Consider the following 21116-nt stretch of genomic DNA (forward strand, 5'->3'; position numbering starts at 1 on the left):
AAAAAATTACTTATGTTAGTTCTTATACTAATCGATTATCTGCAAATATTGGAATAATATATATTATCAAATTATTTAAATTATTATTTTTATAATAATATATAATATTCTAGTACTTTATATGTTTAAATATAGCCAAACATCAGGTTAGTGATCAAATGTCTTAAAAAAATATCGTAATACGTTTCATAAATAAATAATTATGAAAATAATATACTATATTTCATATACTTAATTTTGTCAAACAGGTGCTAATGTCCAAAAAAAATACCAATACATTTCATAAATAAACAATTTAAAAAAAAAATATTTTATATTTTGTATGGTTTATCTAGGAAACCTAAATATTTTACATAATTATATTGATCAGTTTTCTTCACCGTAGTCGAGGGTAAATAAAAATAATAATAATATATGATATAAACATATAATTACCTGTGTAATAATTAATAATATAATATATGCAATGTTTTTGGGTGAAATTATTTCAACAGACCGTATAAATATTGTAAAATAAAGTACAATACTTATTATTTTATCAAAATACAATAAAATATACTGAGTAGTATAGGCTGACAGACAATCTTTTGAATTGTTTTTCGTATGCAATAATTATTATTTATTATCATTGAATTAGGTACATTCGGCATCTACTATACAATATAGCAACTTTCACAGTTTTGGTGTAGTTGTTTGTAATCAAATATTATTAAAAGCATACCCACACAAATATGTGTTTTTAAATTAATTTTTTTCGTAGAAAATAATAAATAAATCCACAAAAATTAATCTATAATAAGATTAGTTGATTTCTTATGATTATAAATAAATATATAACGTTGTAAAAATTCTATTGTTATAAGATTTAAAATTTGTATACATGTCTTAGCATCTTCCACTCGTGATGATTAGATTCATTAGCATTAACGAGGAATTTGTGTTTTGTATTTACAATGATAGCACTTGAATACAATTGCATTATTTCAAGTTTTTGACATTTTCTAAGCTTTATTGTTCTTTGTTCATTACATTTTAGAGCTATAATTGTTACAACATTATAAATATTTGGTTTAACTGTGCGTTTGTTATGTACACAAAAGTATAAAGGTAATCTAGCTCTTACAATACCAATATAATCACTTTTAAAATGGATTACTGTCGTCAACGAAATTGTATTATTCAACAAAGAATTTAACCCTATTGTTGTTTTTATATTATACTATTCGGAATAATATGTATAAGTGTCTACAACAAAACTTCAAAGTATTTAAAATATTTTATGTGATTACTTTGATTTCTTAGTACCAAATACCTTAAAATTAGTCTAAATAGTTAGAAATTTTAATTTTTTATAGGAAAATTATAATTTTAATAATAGTAGAATATTTTGAGATCCTACAATCAATTATTTTTTAATAACGACAAGATCGTTATTTTACGTTTAAATATCCAATTTTATCAATATTATTATTATTATTTTTTATAACTGTGGAAAGTATTGATACTACTTACTACTTATTACTCTCTCATTCAAACCAGTAATTGCTAATTAAAAAATACATCATATTGTGAGTATTTCTATAAAATTAGAAATTGCATATCTATAATTATTTATACCTATATATTAAAATATGTTGAAATTAATTTAATAAAAAGAAAAAAACAATGAGGTACGTTGCATAAGATGATTAAAACTAAAACTTTTATGAAATTTTCATTTTTATTTTATCAAATAAAAGTTTACAGTACAACCATTTGAGACATAAACCTTCAAGAACAGTATCCTATACAATTAAAAAGTGAAACTTATCAAAGCTTAAAAAAATTAATTTATGCATATTATATTTATAATCATAATATTGAATCGTTTTATACCATTAAACACATTTTAAACACTTCACGTATTTTACAACTATTTTTTATAGAAGTTTATATAAAAACCGAAACTTAAGTGGTAAAAATAATATAAGAAAATACCCATGCATAATTTATTATTGGTTAACTGATTTTTTGGCAAAATGCACACCTTATATTATAGTGAATTACTTGTATAGTAAAGGGTTCTTTCTGGATCATTAGTCCAGGGGTAAAAAAAAAACAATATATGTAAATCTATCCTGATGAAATGTAGTTATAGTAAAATCGATACGGTTCGTTAGTGTATGATTGCCTATATAAAGTAGGTATTCAATAATACGAGACGAATACACAGAACCTTTTAGTTAAATTCAAGAAACAAAATAAATCGGACGCTTTTTTTATTTTTCCTTGGAAATTTAAGAATATCTTACAAATATCTAATAGATTTGTTTTGTATTAAATGAAATGTAAAGAGCATTGTTATAAAATACGTTTTCAAACTTTACAACCCAATATTCTGTTTGTTCTATAATAGCAGTATACTAAAACTAAATCAAGCTCACGACATTAATCAGAATTTTATCTATGGAGCAACTGTGTAAGATTTTCCGTATATAAAACAATAAGACATATTATTCTTGGCGATCTTAGGTTCTGAGCAGAACAAGGAATATATTATTTTATTTGTGTAATTTTTTTTGTTTTTCCTAAATTTGTTTCAACTTTCAACAATGAGGATAGTTTTTGATAAAAAAAAAAACTGTTTCCTAGTTGATGTTATGGGAGATCAAAAGTAGGAAATTCTTAATTCACAGTACATTTCTAAGTAATTGGAAATAACTAACAAGTAACAAACATATAAATATATGTATCATATATATTACGTATGACCTTGTCACCTTGATCCATTTCTTTTAAATATTTATATTACCCAACTAATAACTATAATAATATATTGGATATTTTTTTCCGTAGTGAACAATATTATTATTAAACTACAGAGAGAAAAAAGGAGAAAATTTAGCGTTTTTGTTATTATTCAAAATGTAATAACCACAGACTTGACATTATATGAAAAAATTTAATTTCCAAAATATTTTGATTCTTTTTGATTCTTATAGACATTTGAAATATTTGACTTTTTTTTGTTTTTTTTTTTAAATTCATTTTGATAACATTATTGCCCCTTAGTAAAAAAAGATTGTACATTTAATACCAACAAAAATGCTCATAAGATGTTCTTACAGCATTTCAAGAATGGCATGAATACATATTACATACGTATTATCCACATTAATTTTTATAAGAGTTTGAAGTTTAAACTTTAAATTATGAATACTCCTCAAATGATTTTAGTTATTTTGTTTTAATTTATAAATATTAAACGTAAAGACTTGACACTTTCCGCCATTACGTAGTATTTTATTAGTTTGTTTAAGTATTTATAAACTATTTTTTGGGGGACGGAGTGGCCGATCGAACCAAGGTGTCGGTTGCAACGCGCACCGACGCCGGTTCAAAACCTCGGCCACAGGCGGCATTTTTCTACGGGCAAGTCACGGTGTTCCGGTTGTTACGGCATGGCAGATACCTACGGGTGACAACTAAAAAATCAGCCAAACTGTGTAAACGTGTTTAAATCTACAGTACCCTCACATACAGTTAAAAACCATCCAATGGCCTAAGTTGCCGCGAGTTAATTGATAAAAAAAAAAATTATTTTTAACACGAATATATTCACACAATTTTATGGTATGTCAATATTGATTTATAAATATGTACGAGAAAATTTAGTTCGTTTATGTATAAATTATATTTTAATTTGACACATCCGTTACAGTGATCTACTGAATGACAATTTACACCTCAAACTTAATTTACAGAAGCCCGAGTTCTCCGATTTTTAATATCAATATTTAATCTACATAGTCTATGCATATAAAAATTAATCTTTCTTTCTTTATCCACTATAGACTAAAATATGACTGGTCTGATTTATGCTTTGTTGCTTGCGAAATTATCCACGTTGTCCAGGGAGGGTTTAAAGCTATTGAAATTCAGATGGGGAAATAATATTTTGTATCTAACATCACTTCAATAAACAAAATTAAAACGAAATGTTTTGAAAAAATGAACAAAAAAACGCCAAGAAAATGATCAAAAACAAATTAAATATTATTATAACGAGTTTCCTTTAAATTAAATTTCAGATGATGGCGTAGCAACAAGCGCAAGGTATAGCTAATAATTATAATAATGTATCGGTTTTTATATGAGTTATATATATATATTTATAAAGAATTGGTTTTTGTCCGGGCGGCTAGTCCCCCTCTACGGCTAATGGATAAATCCTCACATATATATATATATACTGAAATCTAGCAATGATGAAGCATTCACTTGCATTATATAAATTATTAGAACGGCGCGTTATATAGGCAATTTCAATACATCGTTGTGTAGATGGATCTGAAATTATTGCAATCACCGAAAGATGTGTAAAATAAATATTTTTTAAAGAACTTTAGATTTTTAATTATTAGAGTAAAATAGGCTTATAAAAATACGGAAAAGCATACATTTTTAAACATTTTTATTATTAGGTTTAAGGTTTCGACGAGTAAAGTTAGCCACAGGTTGGTAGGGGTTTGGTTACAGTAGGGTTGGGACGGATGGTACGGTCGGTTAGTAACACGTGTATATGTGGCAAGGTTTTTGCGCACTTCGAAACCGGGTGGTTACTGGTTACCCATCCGAGAACTGGTGGCAGCGACCGTTGCTTACTTTCAATCACGTCGCGTGATTGATTGCTGCCACTCTGCCGCGCCTAGCCATTAATTTTTAAAATGTAATATTTTCATAGTTTTTCATGTGTGATAATTAGTTACAACTTAGTATAAAATAACACTGCTTTACAAAGTTTTATTATAACGTTTACCTTAGTTTGTTAAATAAAAACATTATTTTGCTTAACATTTAAAATATTTACAGATTTTTCTATATACAAAATTTTCATCTAAGTGTCATTTTTAAATATTGCTAGTATCTTAGTTTCTATTTATACAATATTACTGTTTCAGTATCTTATAGGCGTTGACTTTTATGATTTCAAAAGCTAAACAACTACTTAAGTTTATATGAAAACTTTTAAATGACTCTTTCAGGTACCTTTACTATTACATATTGTAAAAGTTTATATTACATATCGCATTACTATCTAGTACTAAATGCCTATATAAATATTTAATCAAAGATAATTGAATACGTCATACCATGATGCTTAAATATTTTTATTGCTCGATAATATTTAGACATTTCTAAAAATGACAAAATAAAATATGAATAACCTAATTATTGTATGGATATTTTTTGTTTCAGATGAAAAGATAACAGATGATCCAGATTTCGGAGGACAGCTTTCTAACTATTTACTAAATAGAAAATTCAAGGTTGACAGACGTTAGTCAATCGTAAATGCGTATTATGTTTATTTTATTTTATTTTTATTTAAAATACCTAGTAGTAATATAAATAATATTATGTATAATAATAACCAGTAAACTGTATTTACAATAAAATACTCAATCTTCTCTATTCAAAAAATATAGATATTAAGATATGAGACTGGATGTATAACATATAGTTTTATATAATACATTTAAACAGATTGTGATACAATTTTTAAAAATTATTTATTAGTGCACTTCTTTAATATGATACGAATGTACCATAGTCCATAGAAATATAAAGTCTCTAGATATCATAGATATAGCTGTATTAATTAGTCAGTTAGGATTTATTACTATTTGTATCGTGTAGATAAGTAATTAATCATAATGATACCATCTAAAAATACCAAACTTAGTCTATGTTCCATAGATCAATGTATCATCAGGTATTAATGAATATATATTTCAAGTTTCATGAAGATTGGTTCAGTAGTTTCAAATAAGTTAGCAATAATGAATTGCGTCAAACAAGGGATAGAAGGCCTACGTTTCACTCCACCCAATTAAGACAAAATCAAAAATTAAATCACTATCACAGTCATTAACTTAATATGTAAGTAGCTCTATAATATATAAAGAGGATATTTTCACTAAAATTATTTCAGTAAAATTATACATATAATAAATGCGAAGGCATAATCTGAAGTTAAAAACTATGAAACTCAACTTCTATAATAGTTTACTTTTTTTACCTCCAAATATTTATTTGTGAAATCATAATAAAATTACTTTAAAATACATAGAAATATAAAAAATAAAAGATAAATCAAACTAACTAAATCGCATTAATATGAGGTACATATTTTATTGTTAAATATTATACTTTAGTCAGTTGGCTACTCTGTCTGTAAATATTATTATTTGTTTTTTCTTTGTAGCTTGTGCCAAGTATTTTGCCATACATCAAACTGAATTGTGGTAGGTGATTGGAGGAGGAATTTTAATCAGTAAGTATGAGGTTTATTGCAGCGTTATTATTATTATTATTATTACGCGTTCACACAGGTTTAATTTCTTTTTTATGAAATTTCATATTTTAAACCATGCAACTCACTATTCCTAACATTAACTTATTTATTCAAGTTAAAATATAAAAAGCGCATTAATGTATTATTAATATTATTTCTGACCTAAGAGTACAAATAAATTTTTATTTTAATATACGTAAAGAAATAATTGTTTGTATTATACCAAGAACAGAGCATATTAATTTATTATAAATTATGTTATAATTATTAATATATTACTTATTAAATTTGACGGAGTCATTAAATCGAGGGAGTTTTTGATTTTGAAATGTGCGTTTATGAAGTTGGTTAGGTTAGTATCATCGTGCCAAATATAGAGTATATGGGACTATAGAAGAGGTTTATCAGACAGACAGTTTAAACTCTTGGACAATTTGTCACGTCACGAGGGTTTTATTACAAAACTGTCCTAATTAAGGAAGCGATTTAATAAAATCAATCAATAGTTTCTCTAACTTAATCTTGTTTACTAATTACACGTATTATGACCAACTTTAAACGTCGCTTTATCTTGTGTAGAAAATATTTATAACATCAATATGCGATTAACTCAGGTTGTAACCTTATTCTATATATTTTTGTATTGACATATTTATGAAAATGTAATAAATTACATAAAACAGAAACCTGGTATTGAACACTCGTTTATCTCTTTCATAAAATTAGTGAATTTTTATTGAATACAAAAATATTATGTTTGAATAATTAATGATTATAAATAACGCCAAGTCTACTGGTGTTTATAAAACGTATTTAAAATTATTTAGAGTGATCTTGAAAAAATATAATAACTTTCTGACGCCTGATAAATTGTTATGCTTTGCTATCACAGCCTTCTGATTCCCATTCAAATGTATAACTCTCTCGGCTAACTCTTCCTATCTGTGTTTTAAAATTTGTTAAATTAGTTTAAAACAATTTGTTTACATTTTTTATTGAAACTTGAAGAAAACTTCAAACGTTGAATTATTATATTGGATGAATTATGACAAAACTTGATACAAATTCAAACACAAGAAAGGTAGGTAAGAGGATGTTGCTCTGGTGTACAGTAGATTACAAGTGGGTCACTGTATAATGGATGGTATTCAATTTGAATTCAATGATATAATATCATTGTATACGAAAAACGATTCTTAGTGGTGACGGTTTGTCAGTGTGGATATTTTATATTATATTTATATCGTTACTACTTATTATTAATCAAGGCTGGGCATTAACTAGTTATTTTTGGATTTTTATTAACTTAATTGTTAACTTACTAAATTTCTTTCTTAATTAACGTGAAATTAACGAGTTAATTTTTCATTTTAAGAAGTAAGTTAAGTTAATTTATTTTGTTTTTAATTTTATAATATATCACTATTTCAGTCTATTTCGTTTTCATGTCAAAAAATAAGTATCGTAAATTGTTTAAAGTTAAAAATGTATATCATTCGAATCTAACTTATATGGAAATATTGTATGAAGTATTAACACTATATCCTATAATTTAGTTTTGGGTTGGAAAAAAATTAAGTACGCTAGCGTTGTATAAACAAATTAACTTTTTTTTAACTTAATAAAAAAGTGTGTATTAACTTTTAACTTAACTGAGTTAACCTAGAGTTTAATTAACTTTTAACTTTGTGTTATTGGTGCATATTAACTTAACTTAACTGAGTTAAAAAAAATCATTAGGAAATCTTGTATTACATTTTAAAATCTTAGATTTAGAAAGAACAATTTTTGGAATTTCTGACTCAAAATAATTTGCACATTTTCGTGATTTTTACGTTGAAAATCGAAGCAATTTTATGTCCCAAACGGTGATAACAGATAAAAAAAATAATAATAATAATAAAAATAAAAACACACATCATTGTAAAATCAATAAATTCATCGCTCCGCTCAGAATCTAAAATACTAATTTACTTAAGTCATCAAAAAAGGAGCGAAGTAGGTAACCACTTTGCTGTAGGTACATATAGTACGTGTCGAGTACACCTCAGCATTGAGTAAGTCACTGCAATGTATGAGTTAAGTGTATGTGTTGAATTCAATAATAAATCACTGCTACGAAATACGATTCTGGGCGAAGACGATCTGTCAGCTTATATTATGAAGTATATTTCATGATATTATGTTTTTTTTGATATTGCTATTAAAGTAATTTATTGAACTATTATTAGGTATTTTGGTAAGTTGAATAAATTTTAATTTGCATTTATTATTAATAATATTTAACTATTATAATAAAATTGTAGATATTTTTAACATCTGTTGTTGTTATTTGTTATTATAACTTTTAAGTCGATTTGACTAAGGTACCGTAGAATGATGTGAATAAAAGATTATAGAGCATTTTCTCTACTAGAAACAATGTATTCACAATGTCTTCAGACACAATTTCCTCTCAGAATTTAGAAATAATAAGAAGGTTGTAATTTGTAAAAATATACGTTAAGTACTGCTAGTACCACCATTTCACATTTAATTTATATTCATCTTTTAATTTTTAAGTCTCGTTGAATAATTTGGAGCTATTCTTATAACCAACTCAAGTACCTACATTAAAAAATTACTCATTTCTACTAGGTGCTTATATATTATTCATTTTTTAAATAACATGTTTTATCATTATAAATCAAATGTTACATGAATTATTATTTATTTTATTATTGCACTTATTATAATATGTAACTTAAATAGTTTTGTACGTTATATTGTCAAACCATTAGGTACCTAGTTACTATAAATACATTTGTATAATACTCAGTAGGTACTCTTGGTTACATAATATTACTGTATAATTAGTTTCAACAATATTTTATACATCAATCATATTACTATCTATACTATAGATAGATACTATATTTTTATATAAATAGTGCCTTAAAATATGATTTAAATTTCTAAGTGATAACATTATATTACAGAAACAAAAAACGACCCGTATAGATATCAATAATATCATTATCATAAAAAATTATAGAAAAATTATCTTTTAATAATTGTTCTTCATAAATCATAATAGCCTTAAGGATAAAATAATTTATAAATAGCCATTTGGCGAAATTTATGGATAACTGTTTATTAGAATAATTATGATCAGACTACCAAAATACTAAATTAACATTAAACTCAGAATTAAGATCTTCACATTTGACTACACCAAAAAAATTCATATGATTACAGCGAATAGTTTATATTTTTAATGATGAAGATGAGCTGTATATTCTAACTACTAAGTTGTATATCGATGACGAAAACACTATACAATTATGAAAAAATTATTACATTTTCCTTTTTTATCTCATGTAATCAAAGTTGTTTGCACATTATAAAAAATTTATTGAAAATTGCATTATACATGAAAAAAAATTATACATTTAACAAACATACTAACGTTGTTTGAACTAAAAAAAAAAATACATGAATTAACTACGGCATACGAAATCGCAAATATTTCTAATTTATACTAGAAATTAGAATAGGTTTTTAAACTATAAACGTATATGTGCATAAAAAAAAGGTAATATTAACGTAATAACGTTAGGTAAAAAAAAAAAATTGCCCAAGCAGTAGATAAAAATACTTTTCACAGCGACGAGTATCTGATGACCGGATATAATAGGTCTCTGGTGGTGTCGTGGGTCTCAGTTGCTGCTGACCGCAATATCGCAATCTCCGTGATACTGCAACACCACGCATTGCGTCATGGCTGCGATGCGAAAGTGAATAAATTTCATAAAGTTGCTTGTATGTTTGCCCAGCAAAGTTGATATTCATAATATGTGTAACGTGAGGGGAGCCTCAAACACGTAAAGGTCACTCAAGAAGTAAATGTATGTTTTTTGTATACCAGTTCAAATTGTTTTAATTGTTAATATTATACAGTTGCCGTTACAACTTACAGGAATCGTTCTTCTGTTAAACCCCTAGGTATCGATCGTAGAGATGCTTTAAGAGATTTTCGATTCGATTCATTATTCGTAATATTATTAGGACAAAACATTAAAGGAGGGGGAGAATTCCTAATATTATTTCTATAAACTATAATTTTTGTAATATGTATTTACAAAGGTATTAATCAAAGTCTCGAAGGAGAAGGTTAGACCCTCCAAACACCCCCTCAATACCACCATTGTATTACGACATATCAATTTGAATTAACAAATTTTAAGTTTATTGGATTAAACTATATTCAATTCAATCTCGTAAAACGTAGATTATTAGTCAAGTAAATTATTATAAAGTAGGTACAACGCATATTTTAATCAATACATAATATAATATCACAAACGCATGTATATATGGTTTAATATAGGAAAGGGTATATCATCAGTGTTAACTTTCAGTAATTTCCATACTGTCATTTCCATTACCACGCAATTCCAACACGAAATCGACATTAATAAACTTTAACCCTTTCACATTGTGAACCTTAATTATGTTATAAGAGTACAATTTTCTCAATCGAATGTTTATTACATAAAGTTAGAACTCGTGAAGGCCATAAAACACTTGAACGAAAATTAAGAAAAATACGCTTAACGTTTTCAAAACGTCCAGACTACATATTGTTCAATTCGTGTTCTATAAAATTGTCACTACGAGTGTGCGTGCGTAAAATATATAGTATTGGAAAATGTTCTGAGATTTATCAAGCTCGAAAAGCACATAAAACACTGTTTTAGTACATTATTTTAATTATAAACGTTCAATAAGGTTTTAATAGTATAGTGTCTACCCAAAAGTAAAATAGTCATCCTAAATGTATAATTTATTAAATATGTTTTACGCCCGAACATATTTAAAGAATGTACGTAGTGTCGGGGCTGGGATCCAAAGATCCCAGAGGGCCAATTATTTGAAGGGCCTCTCAAAAGTATCCCTTACCATTTTTTTCCTTTTTGCCATCATTTACTGTAGATAAAAAATTTAAATATTTATGTATAAGTATCAACAGAATATATGTATAATAAACTAATTAGGCAAAAGATTTGTAGACAATGAATAGATAACAAAATTAATTTGATTGAAAAGACTTTATAAGCTTTATAATAAAAGCACAATAAATACAATTTCTGCATTAACTACAATCAGTATTTTTTGGTCTTCCATATTCACTAGAGTGAATCAATTCGAAAATGTGTATCATTTTTGTTATGAACTACTTCACTACTAAATAAATTTGGTAGGATATTTTAAAATTGAGAAAGAAATTTTTTTGACTCCAAAAATATTACTATAGTTTCATTGTCTCAAAGTTAGAAAATTATTTGGGATCTAACTGCAGTACAGTCTATAAGTACATTTTCATTTGGGATAAATTGTGTTTCAATATATACTATTTTTAATAGAATCCAAAATGTTAAAAGAATTCCATTATTATTTTCATTAATTGAACTAACAGCCTATAGTCTACATATTATGACAATTTTCACGGGGTAATCTATTTATCTTAGCAATTAATTTTCATTTGATTTGTTGATATTGCCTTCCTTCCTATGGATAAACGTATACGTTAAAATTTAATGTTGATGGCTAGCCCCCCAAAAACTTCCTAAATTCCTAGTAGCCCTCTAAAATTATTAAATGGTGATCCCTGGTTTATACTTTATTGTTTCAATTAAAAATACGATACTATATGTTGATACAATTTTACTGCAATTCCTAAAACTTTGTCCTAGAATATATGAGAATTTGAGTTTATAGTAATTACACATAATCTATATTCCATAATCCATGAAGATATTATAGTTCTTGTAGAGTAAAAGAGCAAAACAAACATAATAAATTGAATAAAATAACTACCAAATATTTCGTAATACTAAATAATGGTTATCAATAATTCAAATTATGAGTTTTTACCTGCACTTATAGAAACTGAGAGCATTGAATTTTTCAACGCTGAAGTTTCTTTTCATTAGATAACACAGAAATTAAATTATTTTTATAAATATTTCTGTCGTACGCAGTTTTATATTATAGTTTTGATATATCTATAAAAAATATCATATAAATTTCCATTAAGTATACCATTTTCAGCTCAAAAAAAAATTGTGCCTATTGCATTGAAATAATCCTTATCAATCGTTAATTTTATTAATTCCTAAAAAATGTAAATCTATAATTAAGTTTACAGATATTAAATAAATGAACATGATTTTTCGATATAATTTGAGAGCTTAATGAAACCTAAATTAACAACGACCTTTAAGTAAACCTTAATGAATATTTATCATATATTTTACTTGGATTAAACCTGAATTTGTAATCTACAATTACAATTAAAATTGTTTATTACAAGGATTTAGTCGCAATAAAATACATGGATACACTTGGAAGTTACAATAAATTAAATATATTTAAAAAAAAATCTTTCTTTAACAAATATGCATTCTAAACTGGTTTACATTATGATAATATTTCGATGAGAACAATAATTTATTTTCTATTCAAAGTAATCGAACGAAATGTTATCAAAAATATTACTAGCATACAACCAAAATATATGAGACATAGGTGCCAGCTAAGTTCAGAAGTGGTTAAATAGTAGATGGGATAAGGGGTAAGATCCCCCATGACATTTTTTCAATATTTATAACAACTTATATATATATATAGCAATAAAACGGTAATCATGAAGTATATTTTTAATGATCAAATAATGTATGTTAAAAAATCATCCACAACCCCCTCCCCATCCATGACAAAATCATTTGACCACCGCTAGCTAGATTACAATATATGAACCGAAAAAAAATACGGATAATATAATTGGACTGTATTTTGCATTTTTAAGGAAAGTTCCAAATCAAAATAGGTAAAATTCTCACCAATAAATGGTTAATGCAACGGTAATACGGTAACACCTATACAAACATTGATTAAAGGGAAGAATCGCACAATAAAACAATTTAAGACCTTATTAATTATTTGACCTCAATAGTAAAACAGATGTAACTGTAACTTATTTAGCTGAGAACCATACGTATGTACCTATAATACAATTAACACATTAGCTAAGTTAGTAATCACTTATCCCAATTCGTGATTTATTTTAAATACTCATGAAAAAAGTTTTCTTTAATACACAAATTAAAAGTCCAATCATAAAAAATTTAATTTAAAAAAAATTATTTTTATTATTTCTAAATTCTTATCAAAATTAAAATAAGTTATGTTTAAAAAAACAAAAATTAATTCAAAAATAACTAAGCATAAAGGAATTTATCAAAATTATTTTCATATTTATAATGTTCTTAGAAAATATTCAAAAATTGCATATTTATAAAAGACATTTTTAAAAATCACTTAATTTGATTATTTAATTCTTAATATATAATCATATATCATATATAATTAAAATATATTCTACAATTCTGTACTTATGTATAGGTACTATATTAAGAACTTTACTAAAATAAATAATATTAGATCAAACTAGATTCTAAAATCACATATTTAATTTCAGCTAAATGTATAATATTATTATTTTAATTTAACCTTTACAAGGACATGCAATGATTGTTGAAAGGTATAAGTATAATATAAGTTTCACAATTTATTATACAAACCTGTAAGTCTCTTTTATATTGGCCCTGGGCCAGCTGAACATCCCGCTGAAAATTAAGTCAAGAAATACTAACTAATGAAGACGTGTATGTGCTACATAATTTTACGTAGGGAACTGTATAGTAATTAAACGAGAAACGTAGATAAACATAAAGGACCCAGACTTGTAAACCGAAAGCTATTTAATTGAAACACACTTGTGAAAATGATGATAACAAAAAGCCGGATAGTCCACTAATTTGAGTGGACTATACGCCAACGTTCCAACTGCACTGATCTATTATAGTTAGGTATATTTGAACACTAATTAAATTTTGAAACAATGGAGCCTCGAATTTATACTTATGATAAAATAAAATATTCACAGCAGAGTTTTGCTTTCCATCGTTACAATAAGATGTGTCTACAAATTCATACATAGGTTACATACATTAAATATTATTAATGTTGATTTTATACTAAGCAACGAACAAAATTGATACATTTATTTGTTGTGACGTTAATTTTCAAGTAACTGAGTAAAATTAAATTATTTGATCGTATTATTATAATATGGAAAACGTTTATAAAATGTTCGTTAAAATAATTGACCATAAAACTTTTTAAGTTATGTATCTACTGGCTGATATTTTATACCCTCGAATCTTCGAAGTTTGAGATAACAAAGAATAAACAAATATCATGTAAGGCTATCATTTTATATAGGCAATAATTTACTATTTATCCTATACTCAACGAGTTTGATGGATCGATTACAAGTTTTACACATAAAAAATTATTTGAAAACTGGAAAATAAGAAAACAAAAAAACCAGAACTCATAAAAAGAATTGGCATAATATTCAACATCGATTATTTGTAAAACTTATTACACAGTCACTAGTCACACAAGTATTATATAACCTTATAGCAATATACAATGCTAAATAATAAATGTCGAGTTACATTAGATTATATAACATTAATAAATTATTATATATAAATATATGTATCTGTAATCAATTAAATTAATATCAATAAACAAGATGTTAAAATTAAGTATAAATATAATAGATACAATCCACTACCTACATAACGTTACATATAAATAAGGTTGAATTTGTATAATATTCATTTGAAACAATGTCTGTCAGTGGATTATTTAACGTCACACTGAATAATATTTACTTCAAATTTATATTCGAACCTCATTAAATTTTCATAAGCTCATTTCAATGTTCATATTTCTACAGTTATTTCGTAAATATGTTTTTGTAACGTGAGCCACATACAAACTGATATCAATCATGAAAAACCATAAAGTAAGTAGGTATACTTATTACTTATAACAAATACAAATACGTTTTTATACAATACGTTTCAGGCGTTGATTGTGTTGAAAAAAAAGTAAAAACGATTTTTTAAATCGAAAAACTTGTACAATTATTTTAAGTAGTACATAATTAATAGTAAACACCGATATGGCGATATATCATTATGAAATTCGACAATTATTTTTAAACTCATTGGTTTAATTAGTTAAATTGACGTGCTTGCTGTGTTCAATATACCTAATCCTTTATGAATAAAATTAATAAATAAAGTCGATTATAAATTGGGTAATGGAAGTTGCTTTATTTCATGGTGAATAGCTTATGAATGCATCCATAATTTTAAATGGGCGCAAAAATTGATTAACTTCTGTTATATAAGTATTTTGCATTATTAATATTTATGGAATATCATACAATTCTATTATAATGAAATATAAGTAAATAAGTATAAGATACTACCCATTGCAACAGTAGATATATATACGCATTAGATTAATCATTAATGATTTCATATTACATGATATGCACAACCATAAAAAAAATATAAACGATACGATTTTAATAAATATAATAAATTAATATTATATATAATACACCCATCTATATATTATATTGTCTGTCGTTTTAAACACTTTACCACCAATATAAAATTATTATAACGTTCTTGAAAAAAATGCTTGCAGAAAATTATATACCGCACTGCAGTGGTAAGTATTCCCAACGTGGCCAACACGCGTGTGTAAACTCAGCTTACCTATACAGATATAACAATAAAAGAGAATGAAAGAGAGAGAGAAAAGGAGAGAGAAAGATAAGTAGTGAGTGAGAGAGCAGAAAACGTTTGCCTCACCCCTTCACACCATTACAAGGAGAAGTGGAAATTTGTGTTGGTGAAAGGTGTCAAAACCGCGGAACCCTTAGATTACGTGTCGTGAGAGGCGGCATGCTAATTTAAAATAGACCGCACCCTCTTGGTAAATATGTGAAACTATAAGTACAATCGGTATCTCTATATACGAATACATAATTTACAGTACACGTCGAGGGGAAAAAAATTACATCCTTAATAGTATAATCGTCTAAATAAAATAATGCTTTTAATGCTTCAAAAGTTTTATTATTCTATATTTTTGGAAATATTTAATACTTAAATCAATCATCTAAGCCAGAGATTCCCAAATTATGGGTCAAAATTATATTATTGTTTGGTGGGTCGTGGAAAGTTTGAAATGTACATTTATTTTTTATAATGTAACATATTTAAATTTAATATTAAATTACTATAAAATATAATACATAAAAAAGAGAAAATATATTTTTTGGTATAAAATACGACTAAATGATACAGTTTTGTCCGAATAACTATATTGTACATTTATTACTTGGGTATAAATTAATTTTTGTAAATTTCTATATTTGATTATTGAATTGTTTTATCATTATCCGCGAGGATTACGAGTGTACCAATGACGGAGTGACGTGTCACTACATTGCTGGCACGCTGCTGTACTAAAAGTTATCTCAAAGATAGTGATCATCAATGAAACAAAAAAAAAACAGGTCATTAGTATGTTGTGGATCCCCGAAATTTAAAAAAATTCCAAAATGGGTCATACGGTAAAGACTTTGGGGAACCACTGAATTTTAAGCAATAACGTGAGTATATTGACGAGTTATAAATTATTTAATTGTACTGAAATGTTATATATTACATAGTACCAAAAGTTTGTATAATATTATAGTCTTATGTTGTATTGATTATGCAATTGAAAAGTATAACCATCATACTTGCAAACAATAATGTTATAAAACAAAAATATTATTCTAGTTAAGGTGGTCACCTGTTATTTTATCTATATTTCATTCATCTATTTGGATAAATTTTTGATTTTGAAACCAATTACAACAGTAAAATAAGATATTTTCAAAAGTTGAAGCAAAATATCAGATATGTGCTCTCTCTTTTATTTATGTTTAAATAATTGTTTTGAGTATCTATTTCTTTTTTTCAAATTAAAGTGATAAAAAAAATGTTCCAAATAATTATATATTTATTGACAATTTGAATTCAATTAATTTAATATGTTTTCCACTCATTGTAGGCTGCAGCTATATTATCTCACATATATAAACTATATTAGTTCTTATATAATAGAAATATGATTTAACTCGATCAGGATCAATAACAAAAATAAATAAATATATTATAACTTAACCCTTAAAAATGTAACATAACAGTTATTTATTGTACTTTTTTGAATATTATTAAATTGTATTTTTAATTTCTATTACAAATAAATTTAAAAAATAAACTTAAATGAATCAGAATATTGTTATTAATTTAATTTTTTATATTTTTAGAAACAACCATCTGTTGTACAGTACGATTACAATATGATAATCTGAATCTGAGTGTAATAATTGGGTAGTGGCCAGTGGGGCGTATTTAAATTCAGCATGGTCAATCAAAATATTATGAATTCAATTTATTGATTATAGATATTAGTAAAATAAAATAAATAGATTTGAATATGCATACCAATAGGTACCAAATCAATAATGTTGATGAAAAAATATGGATAGTAAAATACTATAGAAGATAAAAAGGAACATAAATAATATTGTTTTTCTATGTTTCAATAATTTATTCAAGAGTATTAAAAATAAATAAGAATTAAAAAAGTTGGTATATATTCCTAAAGGAAAAAATATATATATTAACAATTTCCTTGTAAGATATCAAAACAAACAAATGTACCTACGTACAATCGAACAAAAACAGAAACTAATTATTATAATATTACGTTCATAAAATATATCGAATATAATATAGTATGATTAAATATGAATTCATTTTCAATCAATAACTATAAATCATTTATAGTATATAGAATATACAAATGTATAAATAACATTGAAACAACAATAACACAATTTTAAAATAAACCATGATTTCTAGATTTAAAAAAATAAAATTTTTAAGATTCTGGAAATATTTTACACATAATTATTATTAGAATAAAATTAATCTTGTTTCAAAATGTCAAATCTTAAAAGCCAAAATAAATCATTAATAATAATATTGTAATTTATCCTGAAAACTTCCAATTTCACCATAATTCAAAGTTTAAAGTTTAAACGCATACAAATATAAAGAAAACAAATGTCGGATAATATTCTATTATTAGTTTTATTTACCATATAAAAAGTAGATAATTATTTATACTAATGACGTTTGCTGTAATCTAATTATAGTTGAAATTATGCAAAATTAAAAGTAACAATATAATAACGTCTATAAAGAATACAAATATGCAATTTCAATCACAATACAGGAAACTTAGGTTAGGTCCAAAATGTACACATACCGTAATGAAATTAAGCTTAACACAAAAATGTTAATACAACCATTTTTTTACGGAAAGTTTCCTTTTAAAATTTAATCATTAAATATCTTTTTAAAGACTCTATGTTTAAAATATGTTTAAACATATTAAAAAAAATAAACATACTAACAGGATTTAAATTAATTACATTTAATTGTCAATATTATTAGTTATTATGTCCATTATTTTCGTTATTTTTAATACCAAATATTAATTAGTCTAAAATTAGGAGCATTAGGACACCTAATGTCTAATTAATAGGACTAAATTATACGTTTAAGTATTTTAATTGAACATGTATACATGTACGTGCATTTTGCGTTATTTTGTATATTATATAAACACACGCAAAATTACTTATGCTCACTTATGTTACTTTTATGTTCAAAATTAACGTATTCATTATTAATTATTTGTATTAAATTTTACTTTTTTTTAAGCTAATGATTTGAGTCATTAAGAATATAAAAGCATAATAATATCACCCTCGTGTTTTATTTATGATATTATTTTAATATTTGATTAGAAAAACTAGGTAAATTATATATTTTTAGTATGATAAAACGTCAAATACATTACATTAATGTCTAAACCGTTTAAATTGAGTCTAAAATCTAGAAAAAAAAATTATTTAACAAATTACTAGATTTTACTAAAACAATTTAGTATTCACAAACATTTGAAATTACGTAAAATTACGAGAAATTAACAGAACCAGTAGGTACTTGACTAGAAAAATTCTTAGAATTTCTGTTCAATTGGGATATTACAGAATTCTCTTGCATGTGCCTGAATTATCTCAATCAATGGAACATTGGAACACCATAAGATCCTGCCCGGCATGGGTTTTCGACGGTCCAATATACACAGAAACTTTATAGAGTCTCAGGTGCAGCAATGACTTGGATCAGATCACTTGACTTTCAGTATAAGCTACAAATTTTCATCACCTTGTCGTTAAAACGAATTTTATGTTTATTTGACTAATAATTTTACCTAACTACCTAATTTTGATTTGATTTTATTGAGCTTAAATCTAAATCATTCATTTATTTTGTTATACCTACTGGTCCTACTGCCTGCAGCCAGCCCAGCCCATACGATGATAATAATAATAATAATAATAGTTGATTGTACTATCAGTGTTTGAAAATATTAGGTACAATAGGTACTTAAAACTTAAAACTTATTTCACACCTGTCCTTACAGTCTAATTATCGATATGAAATGTATATTTATATCTAAATTTAATGTTCTACACTGTATAATATTCATAGTTTATACCTATAATATAAAAATATTTAAATATCAGTACAATTTTTATTTCCAAAAAACGGCCAATCATACAGGTATTCCACGATTGTAACTGAGATATAAATTCAAATACTATTAGAATAATAAATTTAGTTATAAATCATTTACTTACTCGTTTTAGCTTATTTTTGCATTTGTTCAATTAAGAACCCAATGTATAAATTATCAATTGACATCTAAAATAAAAATAAACAAAGTATTTATTGTTGTACAAATATCAATATTTAAATATCAATTTTTAGAAATTTAAAATTTAAATACTATAAATTGTGTTAAATATTTATATTTATATTTTTGTTCTTTTTTGTGTCAGCGTTGGAAAGAACATTGGGTCAAATGTTTCCAGTATCTCATAAAGCCATACGCATAACACATAAGTATGTGTGTCTTTTACTGTCACACTATCTTTCCTTCTGTATAGTGTATGTAATATTTGTTTAAAAAAAATCAAATAGAGTAAAATTAGTTAAAAATATAATTAGCACAGAGTATTAAATATCTAAGGATACCTTTTTATTTTGCATGAGAAATTGCAATTTCATTTAAACTGTATAAGTAAATGAACAATTTATTTGTAACATAATTATTGTATCACAATTTATGCAGTAGTTAACAGTAGTTAAGTGTTAACCATTTATTGTACCTTAATTGTACTGTATTGTCTGTATTATAGACAATACTAACCATAAAAACAAGAATATAAGTTACTATTAGTGATTAATTATAAAATGTGGTAATATATTATTATACCATTATTATATTTGAAGGGCTTGGTGCAACAATGAGACAAGTCCACTTTTTATCAAAAATGAGTTTTTCATGGAATATTGTTCATGGAAGACATATTTATATTTTGGTAGAAAAATCAGAAAAATCGGTTTATTATTTTCAAATACATCCAAATACATTCAAAATGAATTCGCAAATAGTGATACGTGAGATGAAGGATTTTGTTTTGCTTATATCCTGAACAATTTCAAAAAGTAGATTTGTCTCGTTGGTCGTTGTTGCATCAAGCCCTTCATTTCCTATTAAACTATTGTGATTTTTACTGAAATGTTAAATAATTATTTGCAAAGGCAAATTAATTATTATACACATATAAATACATAATATAATATAACTGTTTTGTAGTAACTGGTAA

At 25.4% G+C, this 21116-nt stretch overlaps 1 protein-coding gene across 4 annotated transcripts in view; it reads right to left on the reverse strand.

The window, feature by feature from the left end:
• Positions 1-21116, reverse strand: part of LOC132940974 (uncharacterized) — a 137787-nt gene that overhangs the window by 102696 nt on the left and 13975 nt on the right. For 2 of the 4 annotated variants that reach the window (XM_061008808.1, XM_061008809.1), the window contains exon 2: positions 20085-20148. The exons of the other annotated variants lie outside the window; for them this stretch is intronic. The gene's annotated coding sequence lies outside the window, so the exon portion shown is untranslated. The remainder of the gene's footprint in view (positions 1-20084; positions 20149-21116) is intronic. 4 annotated transcript variants of the gene reach the window in all.

The sequence above is a fragment of the Metopolophium dirhodum genome, chromosome 3 (assembly GCF_019925205.1).
Source record: "Metopolophium dirhodum isolate CAU chromosome 3, ASM1992520v1, whole genome shotgun sequence".
Taxonomy (NCBI): Eukaryota; Metazoa; Arthropoda; class Insecta; order Hemiptera; family Aphididae; genus Metopolophium; species Metopolophium dirhodum.